This window comes from Labrus bergylta, chromosome 3 (assembly GCF_963930695.1).
Source record: "Labrus bergylta chromosome 3, fLabBer1.1, whole genome shotgun sequence".
NCBI lineage: Eukaryota > Metazoa > Chordata > Actinopteri > Labriformes > Labridae > Labrus > Labrus bergylta.
The window spans coordinates 7,718,587-7,740,643 of record NC_089197.1 but is presented as its reverse complement, the minus strand read 5'-3'; the positions used below and the strand labels follow the sequence as shown (position 1 = coordinate 7,740,643).

The 22,057-nt window shown below is 44.0% G+C and overlaps 1 protein-coding gene and 6 non-coding genes across 7 annotated transcripts in view; 1 reads left to right on the top strand and 6 right to left on the bottom strand.

Moving 5' to 3' along the window:
* The window catches only part of LOC109999627 (nuclear receptor ROR-alpha A-like), an 86,778-nt gene that overhangs the window by 16,050 nt on the left and 48,671 nt on the right, over positions 1 to 22,057 (top strand). The gene's annotated exons all lie outside the window — the stretch shown is intronic.
* Positions 18,899 to 18,971, bottom strand: trnav-uac (transfer RNA valine (anticodon UAC)). Its single transcript has one exon. It is a non-coding gene; the product is annotated as a tRNA-Val (tRNA).
* On the bottom strand, positions 19,111 to 19,183 carry trnav-uac (transfer RNA valine (anticodon UAC)). Its single transcript has one exon. It is a non-coding gene; the product is annotated as a tRNA-Val (tRNA).
* Positions 19,856 to 19,928, bottom strand: trnav-uac (transfer RNA valine (anticodon UAC)). The gene has a single exon. It is a non-coding gene; the product is annotated as a tRNA-Val (tRNA).
* On the bottom strand, positions 20,557 to 20,629 carry trnav-uac (transfer RNA valine (anticodon UAC)). Its single transcript has one exon. It is a non-coding gene; the product is annotated as a tRNA-Val (tRNA).
* On the bottom strand, positions 20,773 to 20,845 carry trnav-uac (transfer RNA valine (anticodon UAC)). Its single transcript has one exon. It is a non-coding gene; the product is annotated as a tRNA-Val (tRNA).
* On the bottom strand, positions 21,518 to 21,590 carry trnav-uac (transfer RNA valine (anticodon UAC)). Its single transcript has one exon. It is a non-coding gene; the product is annotated as a tRNA-Val (tRNA).

Genomic DNA, 22,057 nt, shown 5'->3' with positions numbered 1-22,057 from the left:
CTCCATCGCTGGGAGAAGAGAGTCTGTGTAAGAAGTTTCACCGGCTTACGTAGAGGCTTGAAGCCGTCTGGTGAAATTCTTGGTTTCATATCAGGGAACTATCGCATGATTTGAAGAACAAGTCGTTTAGCTTCCTCTGCAGAGTAATGCATTGTAACACTATATGTGAGTTTTAAAGGTGACAAAATCCACAATGACAGTGTTGTTGAACATATATTTGGGTAACCTGAGTGTCTGCTGACCCACAAAATGTGAAATAAACCCATCCAGTCCTTTGTTTGTGGTCTGCATAAGTCTTACAACACAGAGAAAAATGCACCGTTTCTAATTTGCTCTCCTTGTGATGTCACAGTGGGATTCTGGTAAAAAAATACCCTCCCCTCCTGTGTTGTCTCCGGCGGCCATGTTTTTCCCATGGGGCACGCTGACAAGTTGCCATTGAAGCTTAAAGCTGAACTCGTGTCAGCACCTGTCGACACACCCCATGGGGAGAGGGGGGCTCATTGCATTTAAAGAGACACACACACCAACACGGAGCGTTCTGGGAGAGCTGGTTTATACAGGGTCACAAACCTCCTCTGGTGCTTGATTCATGTTATGTTTTGACCAAAGCACAGCACAGATGTTTCATTTAGACCACAGAGGGACTGTTTGGAAAGGTGGAAAAGGGGGATAATATGACCTCCTTAAAATAGGGATCGGCTAAAGTCAAATTTAAATAGACAACATATTACATAATGCAACAGGAAAAAAAACTTAAAAAACTCACCCAGAATCTTTGAACCTACTGCCATTTATGTGTGGTTCATGAGTTCAGGTAGATATGATCCTGATGGTACTATATGTTAATATACAGAAGACATGATGAGTTACTAAGCAGAGCTTGTGATGTAAAATTGGTTGTGTGGCCCTTTAAATCCAACAGATCTGCATGCATGAGCTCTGTATGTGGCTAGGTTCATTCAGCTGCTGACTGATGAACGTAGACAGCAGCTCATCACATACATGTTTTCATATCTGCAGATTGTCGTTGGTGAAACCTCATTTTCTCTTCTCCTAATAAACTAAATTAACCATTTAAACCCTGTCAGATCATCACCGCTCTTTCCTCGTTCTTGAAAAGTTAACATTTTGTAGACGCATCGTGACGTGTTTTAAAATCTACCGAAGCTTACAGAGCAAAAGTGTAAACCGCTGCAGCATCGTCTCATCTCACGCTGGACTGCAGAGACTTCCACGCTGACAGCCAGCAGCTCTTTGAAATGCAAAAGCGAAGCACTCAGCTGAGATCAAAGCAGGTGTTTCCTGTCAGCCGGATCTGATCTGGTGTCAGTCTGCAGCTTGGCCCGCTGCTCCAAACGTGCTGCTGCAGTCTTCAGGCCTCAGGATGCTCACGACGTCTCTTCTGCACACTTAAACTGGAGACATAATCACGCTCAGGCACAGTTGCACGAAAAAATGAGAGAGCATTTGGATTCCTGTGTAAAATGCTGACTTTTAAAAGAAACCAACCGGGGTTCAATTTAGTGACAGTTTCACATCATCTGTACCCGAACCAAACAGGTAACACTGGAGACATTTACAAAGCAAAGCGTCAAACGCATTTCTATGTTTAACTGAGAAATATCAAACACTTAGTCATTCATCTGGCTCCACCTGCTCAAGGACAGTGCAAGTCGACAGGATCCTGGTTTGTATACGGATGTTTCATATATTAGATCTGTGTGTTAATCATTAGAGCCCGACCGATTAATCGGACGGGCTTAGCATATCCATTAGCATTAGCATATCCAGTGACTATCGTTATCGGCTAGTTTTATCGCACTATATGCGCGCATATTACCAGATTTATTCACCAGTCAAATAGCATTTCATTTCAGTATCATTGTATTACACTAGATGTTTTCCTTCACCAGCAGAGGGCGCTATATGGTTTACAAGAAGCATCATCACGCTCTAGAGTGTTGAGTGGTGATGCATGTACATGCGCAGTTACTTCCCAGTTGAGTGACCATCTTGTCTTTGTTTCTGCAAGTGTTTGATAACTGCATTATAGGGATCAATGGAAAACTTATTTATATATCTCTACTGATCGAACACAGATCCAAGAAAGATATCGACCGGTATATCGGTATCAGATTTGTTTCTCTCCCTGATATTGATATCAGTATCGGCCCCAAAAATCCCACATCAGTCACTTAAAATAGTTTAGTCTGGTTTTTTTTTTTAAATACTTGAGTCCGTGTAGTCGTCCACCACTCGTGCACATGAGGACATAACTTCTGTCTGTTCTGCATCACGGTTCTGTTATCATTTTAAATTGTTTTTTTGCATATGAAGCAAGAAAGTGAGGGGGTGGGAGGTGGGGAAGGGGGTGCAGTTATTTGAATCTTATTTGAAGAATTGTTAGTGACTCTTGAAGAGTACCTTTAATTGAAATGCCCATCATTAGTATCGATAGTGATACCGATGAGGATTCCCGTCCCAGATGATAACAGTGGTGTCATTCTTAAATGAGCTCTGAAGTTTTCTCCTTTGCATTCCTGGCGATTCTGTCGAGTCCTTGGAGGTGACTTTTCTCGCCTTTCAGGATCCAAATGAAGGACAGCGAGGAGGAGGAGGTGGTCATCTTATTCTCTGAAAGTGGAACAATGTCTGAGCTGCTGGTGATCGATGATGAAGCTTCTCCAATTTTTTATACCTGCAGGTCGACGTGAGCTGGTATTCTTAGACCTACCTCTCTCTCTCTCGCTCTTTCACACACACACACACACACACACACACACACACACACACACACACACACACACACACAGCGTTGTCTCGGTGTAATCATTTTTCTGAAGGAGGTCGTCGTGTCTTTTCGCTGTTAAACACGTCGACACGGATCAACTCGTGTTTCGTCTTCTGTGACTTTGAGCAAAGTTACCCAAAGTTGAAGTGAAAGTGATGTTTTTTTTTTTTTTCATCTCCGTCGTTCGCCCTCAGGAGCTCAGCAGCTCCTCACAATATTGATTCATTTCTGTTTCCCAGACGAGATATTTTAGGGAGAAAACCCGACATGCAGACTCACTAAGTGATTGATGGCACAAAGGGAAAACAACCTGTGGCGCTCGTTTTCAAAGGACAGCGGGGAAGTTTTCGTCCTCGGGTGACAGAACGTCTGCGTTAAGAGTGAAACGAACTCGGATAATGAGTTGAAGCCCCCGACATGGCGTCTTACAGGCATGACTCTGTTTCTTGGAGAAACAGAGTCATGCTTATTAAAACAATTTGAAGGTGACATTAACAGACACGGAGTCCATTAGACGTGTCAGAGAAACACCAACTGAAACTCAGTCACTGAGGCGAACAGATGACAGAATTTCTGACTGTGACGCTTGACGCAATTGTTTTTTAGCAGCTTAAACAATTATCCACGGATCCTTCCAAATCAAGGTCCTATTCCAGTATTAGAAAAATTGTCGCATTTATGCACATTTCAGGTTTTGAATGTCTTACACCGTGTCCTAACAGCACACTCTTTGTCCACATTGCGTCCGTTAAATACTTCATTCTACTTTGTTATTTCAGATCCTATTGCAGAAAGTATGCCGTGTTGTGCTTTTATTTTGAAGGTGGGCAAACTGAAGTTTGGTGCTTTTATTTTGAAGATGGACAAACTGAAGTGTGGTGCTTTTATTTTGAAGGTGGACAAACTGAAGTGCGATGCTTTTATTTTGAAGGTGAAAAAAATGAGGTTTGGTGCTTTTATTTTGAAGGTGGAAAAAAAATGAAGTTTGGTGCTTTTATTTTGAAGGTGGAAAAAACTGAAGTGAGATGCTTTTTATTGACGAGCTGTCAACTCAAATCACAACAGTCTCAGTAGCAGCTCACGCTTCCTGATGCAGCGCTCTTTGACGTAACATCTGGTGTTTCCACGGCAACAATAAACATGTCTCCTAATCTCGGAACAAGGACAAGATCACCAGTACGCTATAAATATTCTTCAACAGCAGATTAGGCATGAGAAACTTTATAATGAAGCAAGAGAAGATGATGTTTTCTACTATCATTTAGCTGAAACCACTGATGCGTTCACAGGCTGTAGGAAACCAGAGATACCAAACTGAGGTGAGAACGCAGCACGACTCAGAGACAGGAAGTGGAAAACAACCTGTTGGTGCAAAATCATGAGTGTCATATTTCCCCTGAGGCAGAGAGACCATCAGTGAAGTGACACACACACACACACACACACACACACACACACACACACACACACACACACACGGTTATCTCTCAGCCACATGTGTGAGTGGGAGGCTGGCGGTTCCAAACCCATTTCACTTCCAACATCAGGCGTTATTGCTTATCATTCACTCCGCAGCCTGACACGTTTTCTATACGTCGTTTATTTATGGCGTCTGTAATTAGACGAAGTTGTTTTGGTCTCGTGTCAGAGAAACTTCAAGTGTGTCATCACGCCACGCGGAGGAGCGAGCACAGAGTCGGTGTGGGGATGTTTACGTTGGTGCGTTTGCTCGACATAAACGTGCAGAATGTTTTATAAAAATATGAGCTGCGTCCGTCCTCGTTAATATTCCCGCTGCGGCCTCTCCTCCCTCACCTTTTCCCTCCTGCACAAATTAAACTCAGATTGGCTGCTCGCCGCCCGCTCCGAGAAGTAAATTAACTCTGGGAAATTGAATTTTTTTAGTGTGGAATATTTCTGTCCCATCAGCTGATGATTCATGGGCCGTGTGGATGGAGGCGTGTTTGAGACCTTTAGCTCTGAAAAAGATGTTTTTTATTGCATTTCCTTCACTTTCAGTTCCCTCACTTGGCGCCCTAACTACGCATCCTTCCTTCATTGTTTTTTGTTTCCTAATAATGTTGCATCTTCCCGTTCCTCTCCACCCCCCCTCCCCCCACCCCCCAATTGGGGAAGTTTTCCATTGTGCTCTTCTTCTCGTCCGTCTCTCAGCGATGCTTCACTCATCATTTCTTCTCAATTAGAGAACTTTTGTCTTTCTTCCTCATGAAGCAGACAGCTCTCTCTTTTTTTTTCCTCGTTCCGTCACCAGATAACATCCTGCTTCCTTGTTCAGAACTACAAAGCGTCCTTCTCAGGGTTGTGTGCTCTCTGTGGACCTAAGAGATGCCAAATTCTCACACACACACACACACACACAACTAGTCATAATTCCATCTGCATATGTTGATCATATTGCATGAAAACCTGCAGGGTTAGAGCACCACTCCTCTGATTTTTTAACCCGACTCGTTCTCCCTCTTGTTACTGTTAGAGGAGTCTCTGTGCAGGATCCACCTCTGCAAGTCCTCCTGAAGTTCAGATTTGATGCTCCTGTGTGGAGGATTTGAAAGAGTCTGAGAGTGAAGGGATGGAAGAGACGTCCTGTAGAGCGGTGGTTCTCAACTGGTGGAGTCGGGACCAAGAGGTGGGTCGGTAATGTGTGCCTGGAAAAAAACTTGAGTAGAAAAGTCTGTGAAGCCCTTTTTTTTTTTTTTAGACGTGTTTGTTTTGTTCAGTTTCTTGTTTCTGTCACATGTTTATACCGACTCAGGTCCAAACTGCACAATTTTTTTCCAGTAAATAAATCTGACTGGTCGAAAAATATCAGAAAAATCACCTCAAAGAGGAAGAGGAGGAAGTTAGAGGAAGTAACTCTCCATGCCAGCAGGCGGCGGTAGTCCGTTGTTATGATACGAGAAGACCATTTTCACACCGCTGTCGGTCACCACTCGTGTTATAGGTAGCGTACTAATGGAGAATAATGTCTGATAAAAAGTTGAAAATGGCGTTGGCGTTGTCAGCCCTTGGTCTTTTAGTGGAAAAAGAAAAGAAGAGGCGGAGGAGACAAATAAGGAGAAACCGCACTAAAGGGTGAAAGCATGGATACTACAGCAGCATGCTCAAGGGGTTTTAATGAACCCGTGAGGAGAGCTGGAGAGAAATGTAACCTCCAAACAGCCAATCAGAGAGATTCCTCTCACCAACCGACGTGGATTCAATTTGTTATATCGGCCGAAAAAAGGCAGACGGGCCGAGCCGGGCACACTGCAAAAACTTGGGCCACGATCGCTCTCAACTTGGACCGACGGCCGCCGATCTCCTTGGTGTGTCGGGGCCTTTACACAGACCGACACACTGAGCGTTCATCAGCAGCTTATATCTGGGAATATAAGTGTGACAGTGTGGGTTTGACTCGTCACCCTGGCTCTCACCTCCTGACAGTCAGGCGGTGCGGAGCGTCACCTTTCACCTCCTCAGTCTGCTGGGAGCAGATGGAGGAGGAGACGCTCTGTCCCCTCTTTCTCCTCAAACACATCAAAGTGACATAACTACATTAAATCCTCTTTATCTAACACTACCGGCTTTATCTATCTGCAGCAGCAGATAGATAAAGCCGGTGTAAATGTAACGTTGAGCTGTCAGGGAATCCGACATAATGCTCATGAGCTCGGTGATGATGTGAAAGTGTTCTGCATCATTGATGTGTTTTTTTAAGACTTGAAGTTGAATCTTTAATCGCTCGCTGAGCATGATGGGAGGCTCATGATCATTTTCATCATTCAGTAGCTTCCTTTGAAGTCCAACAGTACACAAGCAACAAGACAGACTTCCCCTTTTCACTCTGATTTTGACTGGATACAGAGCTCAACAGTGTGGCTCCAGAAGTAAAAACTCATTTCATTTTCTCCGAACTGATTTGATGATTAGTCATGATGTCATAACCATCACAGGTAAACTGACCACGAGCTACCCGAGTGTGTAACGATGGTTTATGTTCCTGTAGGAGACACAAGTTCGTCTGATATCAACCTCGCTTTAAGAACATGGTTTATTCACGATATCAAGGAAAAAGAACTACACTACCCATGATCATGGAGTGTCACAGTGATGTCTCTGATTGGTGGAACTCGCTGTTACCATGGCAATGTTTCCCACCCCTCAGTGCCGTATGCAAACGGATGGTTTTGCTAGCGGGCTAGCTAGTTAGAAAACACGAAAAAAGTGACTAAAGTTACGTTCAAGAAGAAGCGATATCATTTGCAATGCATTGTGGGATGTGTAGTTCCTTGACTCCGGACGCAAATTATGCACTCAGTCTTGTACTTTTGGCTTTTTCTCAGTATTTCAACGCCGTTTTGGCTCGGAATCAAATGTACTATAGCCCCGAGGATTTATGTGAAATTTCAACGGAGGATTTGAACGGGTAAATTTACTTCTGGAACCAGAGCTGCTGAAAAGTGTTGAGCTCTATTCAACATTTAATCCACGCCCGCTGCAACAGCGGCTGGAAAACAGCCGCCTCAACATCTGAAACTCATTCTGTATTTGATACTGCATCATACGAAGATTCACTGGAAAATTACTTCACAATGAATCTCATTCTAATATGTAATGTCTGCATAAATTGAAACATCTATTTTGATGCTCCTAAGCCTTAATAATCGAGCTTGTTGTTATGACATTAAACTGAGACAAAAGCTTAATCTGAAATAATAACTGAGCGTAAAAATAAATGTGATTAACGAAAGTTGAGACTCTATGTTGGCAGATGTGCCTTATACCATACAGGATTTAAGAATCAGTGAGATGTGTAGTGAGTGAAATGATAAAGTGAGCTTACTTTATGATCAGACGTTAAGGAAACATGTTGAAGTGCTGGCTTCTCTGACAACAATGCAGCAGCCAGTATGTCCTCCTTCTAACTTTAGATTCTGCTCCTGAATGCTCTGGATTTGTTTGGACCAGAGCTCCCCCCCACACGGCCGTTTTGGACTCCCCTCGGTTTGCCAGATATGAGAGCAGTTATCAGGTCAACAGGTGTTGCAGCGATGGAAGTGGGCAAGGGAAGTGGTTCAGGTAGAAGTGATTGTACCCGACCTAAAAAGCCTCTGCATGTTTCTAATAAGCTCCATGAGCAGAAACGTGCTCAAACTAGGATCAATATTGGAGATGCTTTTGAAAACTGGAGAGAGGTTAGAACGCAGAAAGGTTTACAGACCGATGCAGAGCTGGATAAACACTGAAGCTTCAGTGTTCACCACATGGTGACCTGCGTGACCATCGACTCTAGAGAGGGGGAGACAGCTCTCTACAATGTTTAGAATTTAGACTGCAGTACCCATTTCAAACACTAGGGGTCAGAGTTACATATTGCTCCTTTAACTTCTTTCTAGAATACATGAGAGGAAATGACTGTGTATAAATTAAACATAAACATTTAACTCCAAAGACTCAGAGTAAAAAACTCAAACATGAACCCCTCACCTTTTCCTGAATCTCCATAAAACTGGACTTGAAGAACGTCTGTTAGCTTTTATGCCTTGTGTTCGGCCTTTCATTCCCTCAGCCTTTTAGGCTCAAACTAGAACACATAGTGATGCCTTTAATGGGATTTAATGTTTGATATGTCTGACTGGAGTTCACTTGTTGTTTTTCTTCTTTCTGCTGTTTTCTATTTTTCATTTATATTTTGGCTGCAGAACACAACAACGCGTTGGCCTCTGATTGGTCTGACAGTTTTGCTGCTGCAGAGGCAGACGTTTTCGCACGCTGTGTTCGGGCTCTTGATGGAGCTTTGTTCTGCTGGTCTGTGATCGGTGGCTGATGAAACCCTGATGCAACATCAGCCCTCAGAGCTGTTTGTAAAGAAGACAACATCCACCATCAAGAGCAGATATACAGCACGGGGCCTGTGTGAAGAAGAAATGATAAAACAGTGATTTCATCCCTCGCTGTTTGCTCGCCACTCTTGTTTCACAGCCGTTAGCGACAAATAAAACTAAAGGCTCAAAACTTTGTGATATTTTATCCAACATGTTACAGATATTTGAGATCACCACAATCTCTAAACGTCTCATAGCACACTTTTGAATTGTGAATATCAGGTTGTGGATAGACCTTTTGGCTTTGTAGCCTTATGTTCATCAGGAGGCGTTACGTCCCCTCTCCAAGATGGCAGCCGGTCAGCAGGTGTGTTGGCGTCTACGTGTTTATATCGATGGTTATAAGTGATGAGCCTGCAGTTCTGTTTTCTCTGTTTGAAGGTTTCTTCTTCTCTGTCCTTCACACATTGATTTTTTTTCCCACTCCTGAGCCCCCTGATAGATGGAGCCTGTTTCAACCTGCAGGTGTGTGTGTGTGTGTGTGTGTGTGTGTGTGTGTGTGTGTGTGTGTGTGTGTGTGTGTATGAGAGAGTGTTTTGCCACATGTGGGGACACATTTTGGACTTGAGCCACAACATCAGGAATTTCTTTTTTTAGAGGCATCATGAAAAGGAATGTGTTTCATACAAATGATTTGCCATTACCATTTTTTCTTCTTGACACCAATCCTAATCATAGACTTTAAATATTAATGGACGATTTGTTGTTTTGAACCAGGCTGTAAACATGTTTATTTATGCTGTAAAAATGACTTTTTTGAATGGGTGTGTATGTAACTTCCTGTGCTCCTGGAGCCAGTCTCTAGTCGGCTTCATTTTCAAGAATGAAGGTTGACGCTTAAATACAGTAATCCAAGTATTAGCCAATTCCGTTAGCATTAGGCCTGGTTCGTCCCTCTCTCATCCATCCATTATCTGCACCACTTTTCCCGTTCGGGGACGCTGGGAGGGGGCTGGAGATGATCCCAGCTGGGATTGGGCGAGAAGCGGGTTTACAACCTGGACTGTTCTCCAGTCAATCACAGGGCTGACATATAGAGACAGACAACCAGCCACACTCACATTCACACCTACGGACAATTTAGAGTCAGCAGTTAACCTAACGAGCATGTTTTTGGACTGTGAGAGGAAGCCGGAGTACCTGGAGAGAACCCACACATGCACGAGGAGAACATGCAAACTCCACACAGAGAGGCTCCTGTCAGACGGGGATTCAAACCAGGAACCTCCTCGCTGCGATTTCCGTCTTTATGAGAAGGTCATTATGTTTATTGAAAATACTCACACAGTAGCAGATAATTGCTGTGGCCTTATTTCTTCCTCATTTTTGTAATATTTCCTCTTTAAATTCACCTGTTTGACTGCAGAGATTGTTCCTAGTTTTCTTTTCTTTTTTTGCTGTCTTTGTGTTTTTCCTGTGTGTTAAACAAGCGGAGTCCTCAGCTTACATCAGCCTCCCCTCGAGTTTAGTGGAGGCGCCCGCTGTCTCCATCATGTACCTCCTGTGGCTGCAGAACAAACAGCGTGCTCGTTCATTAGCTGCTGCGGCTCTCCTGCGGGCTGAGCTTCATCCTGAGCCGAGGATGAGGAGCGGAGCATGAGCCGGAGTTAATCAGAGTGTTTGAGCTCTCCTGCTGCCTGAACAACCACAGCTGCACGAGCTCACACGTTCAACCCAAACAATCAACCGTGTTACACGACTTCAATCCAGAGTTATGTGAACAAAACTGTGAAAATGCGTAAGAAAAGGTCAAACGGGGGGCGCCGGTGGCCAAGTGGTTAGCTTGCACGCCCCATGTACAGAGGCTGTTGTTATGACATCACTGCTGCTGTCATCATCAAACTGGAAAAACTTTTACCGCACTTAACCTCCTCTGAGCTCTGTTAAAGCAGTTTATCAGAAACATTCCCCTCTACCTGACCCTCACACACACACACACACACACACACACACACACACACACACACACACACACACACACACACACACACACACACACACACACACACACACACACAGAGAAACTTTCCCCCTAGGTTTGCTGGAGAGGTAACCTGATATGATGGAGGTTAACAGAAAATATCAGTCACACAGAGTTCAGTGAGAAAAAATTGACACCTGAGGTAAAAGACAACTTTAGATTCAGTATTGTGTGTGTGCGTGCGTGCGTGTGTGTGTGTGTGTGTGTGTGTGTGTTTTCTGACAGAGAAAAGTTAGTTCTAAATCGAAACTCTTAAGAGGCTCAAGCAGAAACAAAACAGTGCTGTACAAAAACTCTTAAAAGCTGTGTTCAGACGAAAGAAGAGCAACTTTCCGCTCTGTGATTTTAGCCGAAGTTTGACGGTCTGTATGTGCAATAAACCCGCCGTGGTTATACCTGAGTGCATCACATCCCATCGCTTTAAAATGGTTTGTTTTGATAAAGTTTGTATGGACCACTACCTTTGAATCTATGTCACCAGAATCTCAAGCAGGTAAAGTTTGGTTCCATCTCTGTGTCTACAGACCACCCTCGTCTATCAACACTCAACGGCTGTGTTCTTAGAGCGCAGCAGAGCTGGACAGCAGGAGTGCAAAGACAAACGAGTTCCCGCGATAATTACAAACGAGATAATACGATGTATGTGGTAAAAAAAAGGTCTAAAAACTATTTAAACACAACAACAACAAACACACATTCAGTCGTTGCTCTGAACCATCAAAACGAAACTTCTTTATTTTTTTGTTTTATGCCTTTATTGTAGAGAGAGAGACTGGGGAACGACATGCAGGAAAGGAGCCACAGGTCGGATTTGAACGCGGGCCGCCCGTAAATTGATGCGCCGTGCTCCGGGAATCTTGCAAAGCTAGACGGCTTGCGTATCTGCTGCAGAGGACTCGGGACTTACGGAGCAAAGACGCAGTGCAGCGGAGCCGGAGGAAGCACACACATTGAATAAAGTAAAAACAGCGCTGCTGCTGCGGCGGAGCGGAGACGGGCCGAACACGCATATGGTGGAATTCAGGAGTTAGCTACGGTGTGCATAAAGGGACAAAATAGTACGCTATGAATCCGAATAAAAATGAAGAAATGCATTAATTTTTTTACCCTAATTGCATCTCGATTAACGAGTTAACGTGCACAGCCCTAGTTTGTACGTAGGATGTTCTTCCTTTTTAAATGAACAGAATCAAAGGTCCCCACTTTGTTGACTGGAGTCCACTGTTGGTTATAGGAAAATATGTGTGTGTGTGTGTGTGTGTGTGTGTGTGTGTGTGTGTGTTTGTGATGGATTCAGTGCACAGCCTTAGGTAATAATAGCCATGATGGATTCTCACCTGGCCCTGCAAGCTGCAGCTCGGTCCAGGATGATAAAGATGTGCTGGAGCTTCTGCTGCATGCTCCGCTCGGGGTCCGAGGGGCCCCGAGTCCGAGGAGATATTAATGACATCCTGCGATGCCATTGGTCATCTGCTAACGATGCTCGTTTTAGGCCAACAACATCCATCTGCTCCCAGCTCGTGATGTTAATTAAAGAGGGAAACTGTGTGGTTGTTCATCAGATATGAAATCAGCATGTGAGTCTATCCATCGGTCTGATTGGTTACACAACAATGTCAACTTTAATGCTGACCTTTTCTCCTTACCCCCATTTTTTTTTTTTAAACTCACATACAGATATCACATATGGATGCTCAAACTAAACATGGGCAAAGTTTCAGATCATGATGTTAACATATGTTGTAGTAATCCCAGGATGAGTCAGCAGAGGGCGCTAAACAGTTTGTCCTGCAAATCACAAGATAGTTCCCTGATATGAAACCAAGAATTTCATGAACCTACTTCAAGCCTCTACGAAGGCCGGTGAAACCTCTTTACACAGACTCTCTTCTCCCAGCGATGGAGAGCCGTCCTCTCCCGGTAGCCCTGCAGCGTTCTGCCCCCCTGAAGGCTTCCGGAGAGCTGTCCAATCAGAAGACAGTGGGCAGGTGATGAGGGACTTAAAGAGACAGCAGCTGAAACAAACCATTTCAGGCAGAGGCTGAAATGATGGGTTTTACTGACGCCAGTATCAGATAAAAAGGGAGGTTTTTTTTAGCTGCAAATCATGCAAAAGCTGCTCTAAAGGTTTCACAGAGTGACGACATGAAAGGTGAATACGAGGAAGAATATAACTTTGTCACATAATGTTAACTTTTAAATTCACGGCGTATTTCTCAGGTAAAAGATTTTAACCTTTGGAGCTGGTGTGATTAATGCCACCCTGCACATTCAATAACACCGTACACTGAATTCTCACATCATGCACCTTCCTACATATCCTAGATTTAGAAATAATATTTCATTAGTTACGCTTGAGTAGAATTTCTTGTACCTATTTTGTATTGTGTGAGGGTACATTTAAAAAAACAGCAAAGGAGGAGCACTCTCGACAGTTAAACACAGTAAAAGGTGTACGACAGCAACAAGACTAGAAAGAGACACAAAGTCAGCACACAAAAATGTCCTTCAGGTTTCTTTACTCCGGGTAAGGCAGCAACAACAACAGCAACGGACGCGTTTCGGCGCTGATGTTACTTCTTGATGAAAGCCTTAAAGGACATTTCTGTGTGCTGTTTGTCTCTTTTTTATGGTACATTTATCCTGTGATTATTTTAATTTGGTGCTCTCCCACCTTATTGAGGACTTGCCTTTTTATTTCATCTTTGTATGGTATCCCCCTTTTTGCTTACTTTCTTTTAAATTCATGCAACCGTCCAATCCAGCATCATGTCAGTTCATTAGTCTCTTTCTACACGAGAAGATGTTGGAGTGGTTGTGGGCTCTTTTAAGGAAGCTTCATGACTTGGCTAAAGGAGAGAGTCATATAAATGAGTCATTTGTTGGTGCAGCAGTCCCCCCCCCCCCCCCCCTTCGCCCATGAGCGCTGCAGCCTGCGGCCTTTGCAGGGCAGCAGAGATATTTCAGATGTTTCTCGATGCTCCGGAGGGACGAGCGAGCCGGCCTCTCTCTATCTCTGCTGTCCTGTTTTTAGCTGCTGAATGTCTGCTGTGATTTATTCAGCCTCTCTGCTGCTGCTGCCGCCGCCGCTCCGGTGAGAGTCGACTGCTCCAACAGGATGAATGAACGGCTGTCACAGCTGTTCTCTAACTCACACACACAGCTCTATTTACGGCTGCCAGGACGGTCTGTTTGTTATAATGCTGCTCTTAATCCAGGGAGTTTTTATGAAGTTAAATTATGTAAAATTAAGCACCAACATCTTGATGGTGTCCTTGCATGTTGGAAAAAAGCTGCTGTACCATGTGAAAAGTCACTCCCAATTTCCACATACCGCCAGCGCCGCGCACTACGCCCCCGTTCGCTGCCACTCCATAGTCAATGATTATGTTTCCACAGAGCACGCTGCAAGCACGCGTCGAGCAGGACGGTCAGGATAGAATGACCCAGACAGGAAGTCAGACAACAAACAGAGAGTCAGGTCAATTTCAAAATAAAACAATATACACACTCTTTATCAGCATTACTTCAAAACAGGCACCGAATGATCAACAATGTGTGTACAGCTGACACTCCAGAAACGGCGCCCGTGGGGCAGGGCACGCGCAGTCCGCCGGAGCAAAGCGGTGGCACTGACGGACCGCAGCGTGCACGGAGTGTGTGGAAACCGTACGTAAGAGGGATCCTTTGTTGGTGTGTGACATTGAAACACAGGCTTGTACCACAACTTATTCCCTTTCAATAAGAGGTGTGACAGCGTTCATTGTTGTGCTCTGGTCGTTTTTTAGTGTCAATTTCACCCCCGACTCACCGGAGCAGCTGCTGCAGCGCCCCTTTCTTCACACAGCAGCGTGTTAACAAGACATGAGAAGTCAGTGGGATGCTGGCTGTATTAAATCCACACATGTATTCACTCTTCCACCTCCCAGGCAAATAAAACATCTTCATTTACTTCCCTTCTCATTTCTCCCCCTCTGTGCTGCATTTCGCTGTTTTTCTCTCTCACAGTCACAGCTCTCAGACTTCTCTCCCAACCATCACTTCAGCGTTTATTTTGGTCGCCCCGCGGCAAGGATATGGATAAAAGGATTAACTTATCGTCTACCAGTTTAGCTCTCTTAAACTCAGCCTGACGGCCCCCCTGAAAATTGACAAGATGGATGCCAGGGAAGCTCCATTCAATACACATTAAAATCATTTCCCCCCGTTTATTACACAGAGGGATGCTGGGGTTTAAAAAGCCTGAAGAGAGGAAGGCTCAAAGATTGGAAGAAAAAAAAAGAGAAAACGCGGCAGCAAATACTCCGGCAGTATGAGCGGGTGGGATGTCGTAGAAATTAGATTTGAGTTCCTCGTAAAGGTTTTCTCAACAGGTAAAGGAAGCAAATGACAAAGGAGTCACACTCTTTTAGAGCGATGAACATTTGAACGATGAACAAGTTGGTGGAGACCAGGGTTGGAAATGTAACTTTTTCCCCTAACTGCAACTGTGACCGGTGGATTCAAAAACCTTCCAGACACTTCATATGACCCGGCAGCTTAATGATGTATCGTGTTGTAATCAAGGCTCATAGTGTTCAGGATGTTTCCATTATTAAAGTTTCAGTGGTTAGCGCTGTTGACTCACAGCGAGGAGGTTCCTGGTTCGATTCACCCGTCTGACAGGAGCCTCTCTGTTAAGCCTGACTTTAGGGCCAGAGAGCCCTTAACCTAGTGCCTCTACTTACATGCTGCATTCAACGTGAAGGTGTACCAGCTTTACCTGAATGTATGCGACTGTCCCGTTAAAGGGGTGCATGTGGGTGACTCACCACCAAGTACCCTTGAGACAGCGGTTGTGATCTCGGCTGCTGGATATACCAGATGATGTGCTAAACCCGTGGTGAAGTGTCGACACAGACATAAAACAAAAGTTAACTAAGTCTCTCAGTTGTCCCTAACCCGTCTCCCTCTGGTCGTCCATTCAACTTTAAAATATGCACCCCCACTCCTCCGCAGGTGCTGCTAATGAAGGTTGAAGAGTCAGAGCCACCACACTGCCCCCCTCAGGTGTGACATCAGTACTGACCCTGCTTCTCCACCCTACCAACCACACCTACCGCTGAAGACCCTGAAGTGAATCCTCCTCGAGCATCAACATAACGCTCTCTGTGTGGAGTCTGCATGTTCTCCCCGTGCATGTGTGGGTTCTCTCTGGGTACTCCAGCTTCCTCCCACAGTCCAAAGACATGCTCGTTAGGTTTACTACTTTACTTTATGTTTACTGTAACGACGGACTTCATGATCACTGAGGTAGAGAACGGGCACGAGGACACAAACAGATAAACACACAGCAGACGCAGCAGTGAGGAAGCAGCCCCTCACCCAACACCCACCGTGTTCCCAGCAGATATCAGTGTTACATAACGACTCTCTGATGTAACACACACACATATAACACATACTACGCATGTTTTCACTGCTCAAACAGATGATAAAAACACAGACTGTTAGCTGATATTTTTCCTCGTCTCAGAGGCTGTTTTTATTTTTATATATCCTTCAAAATCACAGACAAAAATGCTGGTTAATATAAAAAGTGACACAAAATCATTACAAGCAAGATTGATTTCATTGAAATTACAAAATAGTCCTGTATATGTATGTACCTGGGTTTACCTTAAGGGCTGAATACAGCCTTTGTTTTTATTTGTTACATATTTTCCAGTCTTGAAAAAAAAAAGAGGCAAAAATTAGAAGTGGAATTGTTCCCATAGATTGATTCAGCCAGCAGCTGTAAGATGAGCCGTAAAGGCTGCAGTGTTAACGTTAGGGGTTAAAATGTTCCAGATTAAAGTACGTCCACCTGAAGGGAAATGTTACAGTGCTGTCTTCATAGTTTGTGTGCGAAAACCCCCCAAGAAATTCTTAAATCGTCATAGTCTTTCGTCAATTTCGTGAAACCCACAAACAGAGAAGCAGCTGGAATATAATCACAGGAATATCATACATTTGGAACAGTGTGCCGGTGATGTCAACAACGCCTTCCTGAAAAGTTTAAAGCGCTCGGAGTGGTTGCACAAAAAAGGCAGAGCGCTTGGAAAAAAAAGACGCTGGACGCTTTGCTTTCTGCTCTGAATACTCTCTCCCAACCAAAAACAATCAGGCCTTAAAGGTTTGTTGTACTTACAGTTGTTTTTTTCTAAGCGTTAACTTAATTAGAAACAAAAGCTCCAAAAGCAGGAAGTCTCACATTTTGGCTTTTACAGTGTTTGTCCTTTTTATGGTAAAAGGTAAACAGACTTGAGCTCGTACAGTTATTTTCTAATCTTCTGACTACTCAAAGTGATTTTATACCCGAGGTCACTCCTACACATCCACACCCTGTAGGCTGCCATGTCTCGCCCAAGGACACATCTGACATGTGGCTGCAGGAGCTGGGGATCGAACCCCCGAGCTTCCTCTACCACTGAGCCATAGCCGCCCCTTATGTTTTCAGCCAATAACACAAAACTATGGCACTAAACAAGAAGACGCTATCAACATGTTTTCACTATCTTCCAGTGTGACCTTTGGGAGGGCGAGCTGATGAAAATTCACCACTATAAATGAAAGGTGTGCACGTATTTGCTAAATTATTGTTTTGCCTCCTGTTGATGCCAAAATGAAATTACAATTCAAATCAAATTTGAGGACAAGCCAAGTACAAGTGACAAGATCATGTAAATTTATTGCAAATTTGGGGTAAATATGTCAGGAAAACAAAGACCAATTGAATCGTGCACAGGTTCACATATGGCATAGCTTCAGTGTCTCGTCTGTCTGCAAAACAGAACAGCAGTTAGTGCGGAGATAACACACACACACACACACACACACACACACACACACACACACACACACACACACACTTCACTGTCACAGGGCTGTGTTTACCCCTGAGGCCTCTACAGACAGACAGACGCTCGCAAGCACACACACACACACACACACACACACACACACACACACACACACACACACACACACACACACACACACACACACACACACAATAAAACACAGTTCTTGCTGTATTGTGAGACAACTAGTACCTCCGTCATGTCACTTCTCAGGGCCCGAGAGAAGCAGCTTTGCTTTCATGTAAGTGCAAATACTGACAGTAATACAGCAAAATAAAATATACAGTTCATTTCATCCACCCATTGCTTGTTATGTAAGTCATTGCAGCCTACATATACAGTATAACCCTATGAGTGTAGAGCTGAGTCACCCTGATCCATCAGTATACCCTTGCACCTCTCAGATACTGGCTCAGTCTGATTGATCTGATCACTTTTCCGTTTGAATTTTAGTATACAATAAGACAATGTTTGTGTTTTATCAGGCTGTGTTGGAGAGTATCCTCAGGTATGGGATGTTTGCATGGTACGGATCTCTCTGCTCAGTTAAATTCTTAGCTTGTTCATCTGCTGCAGACTGCCGTGAAGGTGATGGGGAGGACTGAAAAGGTAGTCAGGCTCAGAGCTTTGTCTGACCCATCTCACATCCTCCACTCTGAGTCTGAGCTTTGACCATCTGGCAGACGATACAGAGTCCCTCAATGTGAACTGAAACGACTCTCTTGTACCCACGTCGATCAACATTCTGAATAAAATATCTGAAGGCTGTGTGGGTCGAGCAACAGCGGCATGGTGTTCTTATATGTTCTTCATTTTTGCTCTACTTATGTTGTGTTTATGCAAATATTGTGCAATGTGGGTAATGTGCAATACATGTGGTGTGTTTTGGTTTGCACTAGTATGTGCTTCTCTGTTTACATGGGGTTTCTTGTTAGTGTCTAGTTTTTTAATTATTTATTCTGATGTGGAGGCAGCCACATGTGTGCAGCACTTGGAGTCCAAGAAAAATTTCCCCATGGGGACATCAAAGTGTATCGTATCATATGAGATTTAAAAAGTAAGCCTAAACCACTTCGCTTTCAGTTATGTTTTCAGATTTATTTTTTATAAGCAACATACCACTCCATATAGCATTGAGGCTACAGTTGAAATATTACGTCTTGGGAATAAACGTCATATATTTACATCTATTTTGAACTAATGATAATAAAGTGGTTGTTGGGTTGATGACCATTGAGTGAAGAGTGCAATGCATGTGTACCTACAAGATAGGAGGCTATCAAGATATCTGGGGTAACTGGATGTGTTGTTTTTGTCTGTGGTATGAGCTTAGACACTGGGTAACAAGATAAGCACTTGGTTCCACTGGGGATTGAACCCAAGACCTTCTGCATGTAAGGTAGACGTGATGACCACTACACTATAAACCCTCATGATTGTAAGGCAGATGACAGCTAAATGAAAGAGTGCAGTTCATGTGTAAGTGTCAAAGTATCTTTGTCACTGGATTGTCTTTGACTGCTGCATGAGAGAGAGTCTCCTTAGACACTGGGTGACAAGAAGTCCTCATGGTTCCACTGGGCATTGAACCCAGGACCTTCTGCGTGTAAAGCAGACGTGATGACCACTACACTACAGAACCTCTTCTTTGTAAGGTAGATGCCCGCTAAGTGAAAGAGTGCAGTTCATATGTAAGCGTCAAGATATCTGGGGTGACTGGATTTGTTGTCTTTGTCTGCGCCATGAGCTAGAGTCTCGTTAGACACTGGGTAACAAGAGAGACACTTGGTTCAACTGGGGATTGAACCCAGGACCTTTTGCGTTAAAGATATTTCAAAGTATCTCAGTTCACTGGATTGTCTTTGTCTGCTGCATGAGAGAGAGTCTCTTTAGACACTGGGTAATCAAGTCCTCACGGTTCCACTGGGGATTGAACCCAGAATCTTCTGCATGTAAAGTAGACGTGATGACCTCTACAAGGCAGATGACAGCTAAATAAAAGAGTGCAGTTCATGTGTTAATGTCAAAATATCTTCAGTCACTGGATTGTCATTGTCTGCACCATGTGATTGAGTCTCCTTAGACACTGGGTCACAAGAAAGACACATGGTTCCACTGGGGATTGAACCCAGGACCTCCTGCATGTAGAGCAGAAGTGATAACTTCTACACTAAAGAAACTTATGGTTGCAAGGCAGATGACCGCTAATTGAAAGAGTGCAGTTCATGTGTAAGTGTCAAAATATCTTTGGTCACTGGATTGTCTTTGACTGCTGCATGAGACGGAGTCTCCACTGGGTATGAAGAAGTCCTCATGGTTCCACTGGGGATTGAACCCAGGTCCTTCTGCGTGTAAAGCAGACGTGATGACCACTACACTATGGAACCTCAAGTTTCAAGATAGATGACAGCTAAGTGAAAGAGTGCAGTGCATGTGTAAGTGTCGAAATAACTTTGGGCACTGGATTGTCATTGTCTGCACCATGAGTTCACTTGGTTCACTATGAAACATCATGGTTCTAAGGCAGATGACAGCTAAATAAAAGAGTGCAGTTTATGTGTAAATGTCGAAATATCTTAGGGCACTGGAGTCCTCATGGTTCCGCTGGGGATTGAATCCAGGACCCTTTGCATGTAAAGTAGACATGATGACCACTACACTATAATTCTTCTTGGATGTTAAGCAGATGACAGCTAAATTAAAGAGTGCAGTTCACGTGTAAGTGTCGAAATATCGTCCGGCATTGGATTGTCATTGTCTGCACCATGAGCTAGAATCTCCTTAAACACTGGGTCACAAGAGTGACACTTGGTTCCACTGGGGACAGAACCCAGGACCTTCTGTGTGTAATGCAGACATGATGACCACTACACTATAGAACCTAAACTTTCAAGGTAGATGACGGCTAGGTGACAGAGTGCAGTGCATGTGTCAAAATATATTTGGGCACTGGATTGTCATTGTCTGCACCATGTGACAGAGTGTCCTTAGACACTGGGTCACAAGGAAGGTACTTAGTTCCACTGGGGATTGAACCCAGAACCTTCTGCGTGTAAAGCAGACGTGATGACCACTACACGAAAGAACCACATGGATGAAGGTAGATAACCCCTAAGTGAAAGAGTGTAGTTCATGTGTTAGTGTCAAGATATATAGGGTCACTGGATGTGTTGTCTTTGACTGCTGCATGAGAGAGAGTCTCCTTAGACACTGGGTGACAAGAAGTCCTCATGGTTCCACTGGGCATTGAACCCAGGACCTTCTGCGTGTAAAGCAGACGTGATGACCACTACACTACAGAACCTCTTCTTTGTAAGGTAGATGCCCGCTAAGTGAAAGAGTGCAGTTCATATGTAAGCGTCAAGATATCTGGGGTGACTGGATTTGTTGTCTTTGTCTGCGCCATGAGCTAGAGTCTCGTTAGACACTGGGTAACAAGAGAGACACTTGGTTCAACTGGGGATTGAACCCAGGACCTTTTGCGTTAAAGATATTTCAAAGTATCTCAGTTCACTGGATTGTCTTTGTCTGCTGCATGAGAGAGAGTCTCTTTAGACACTGGGTAATCAAGTCCTCACGGTTCCACTGGGGATTGAACCCAGAATCTTCTGCATGTAAAGTAGACGTGATGACCTCTACAAGGCAGATGACAGCTAAATAAAAGAGTGCAGTTCATGTGTTAATGTCAAAATATCTTCAGTCACTGGATTGTCATTGTCTGCACCATGTGATTGAGTCTCCTTAGACACTGGGTCACAAGAAAGACACATGGTTCCACTGGGGATTGAACCCAGGACCTCCTGCATGTAGAGCAGAAGTGATAACTTCTACACTAAAGAAACTTATGGTTGCAAGGCAGATGACCGCTAATTGAAAGAGTGCAGTTCATGTGTAAGTGTCAAAATATCTTTGGTCACTGGATTGTCTTTGACTGCTGCATGAGACGGAGTCTCCACTGGGTATGAAGAAGTCCTCATGGTTCCACTGGGGATTGAACCCAGGTCCTTCTGCGTGTAAAGCAGACGTGATGACCACTACACTATGGAACCTCAAGTTTCAAGATAGATGACAGCTAAGTGAAAGAGTGCAGTGCATGTGTAAGTGTCGAAATAACTTTGGGCACTGGATTGTCATTGTCTGCACCATGAGTTCACTTGGTTCACTATGAAACATCATGGTTCTAAGGCAGATGACAGCTAAATAAAAGAGTGCAGTTTATGTGTAAATGTCGAAATATCTTAGGGCACTGGAGTCCTCATGGTTCCGCTGGGGATTGAATCCAGGACCCTTTGCATGTAAAGTAGACATGATGACCACTACACTATAATTCTTCTTGGATGTTAAGCAGATGACAGCTAAATTAAAGAGTGCAGTTCACGTGTAAGTGTCGAAATATCGTCCGGCATTGGATTGTCATTGTCTGCACCATGAGCTAGAATCTCCTTAAACACTGGGTCACAAGAGTGACACTTGGTTCCACTGGGGACAGAACCCAGGACCTTCTGTGTGTAATGCA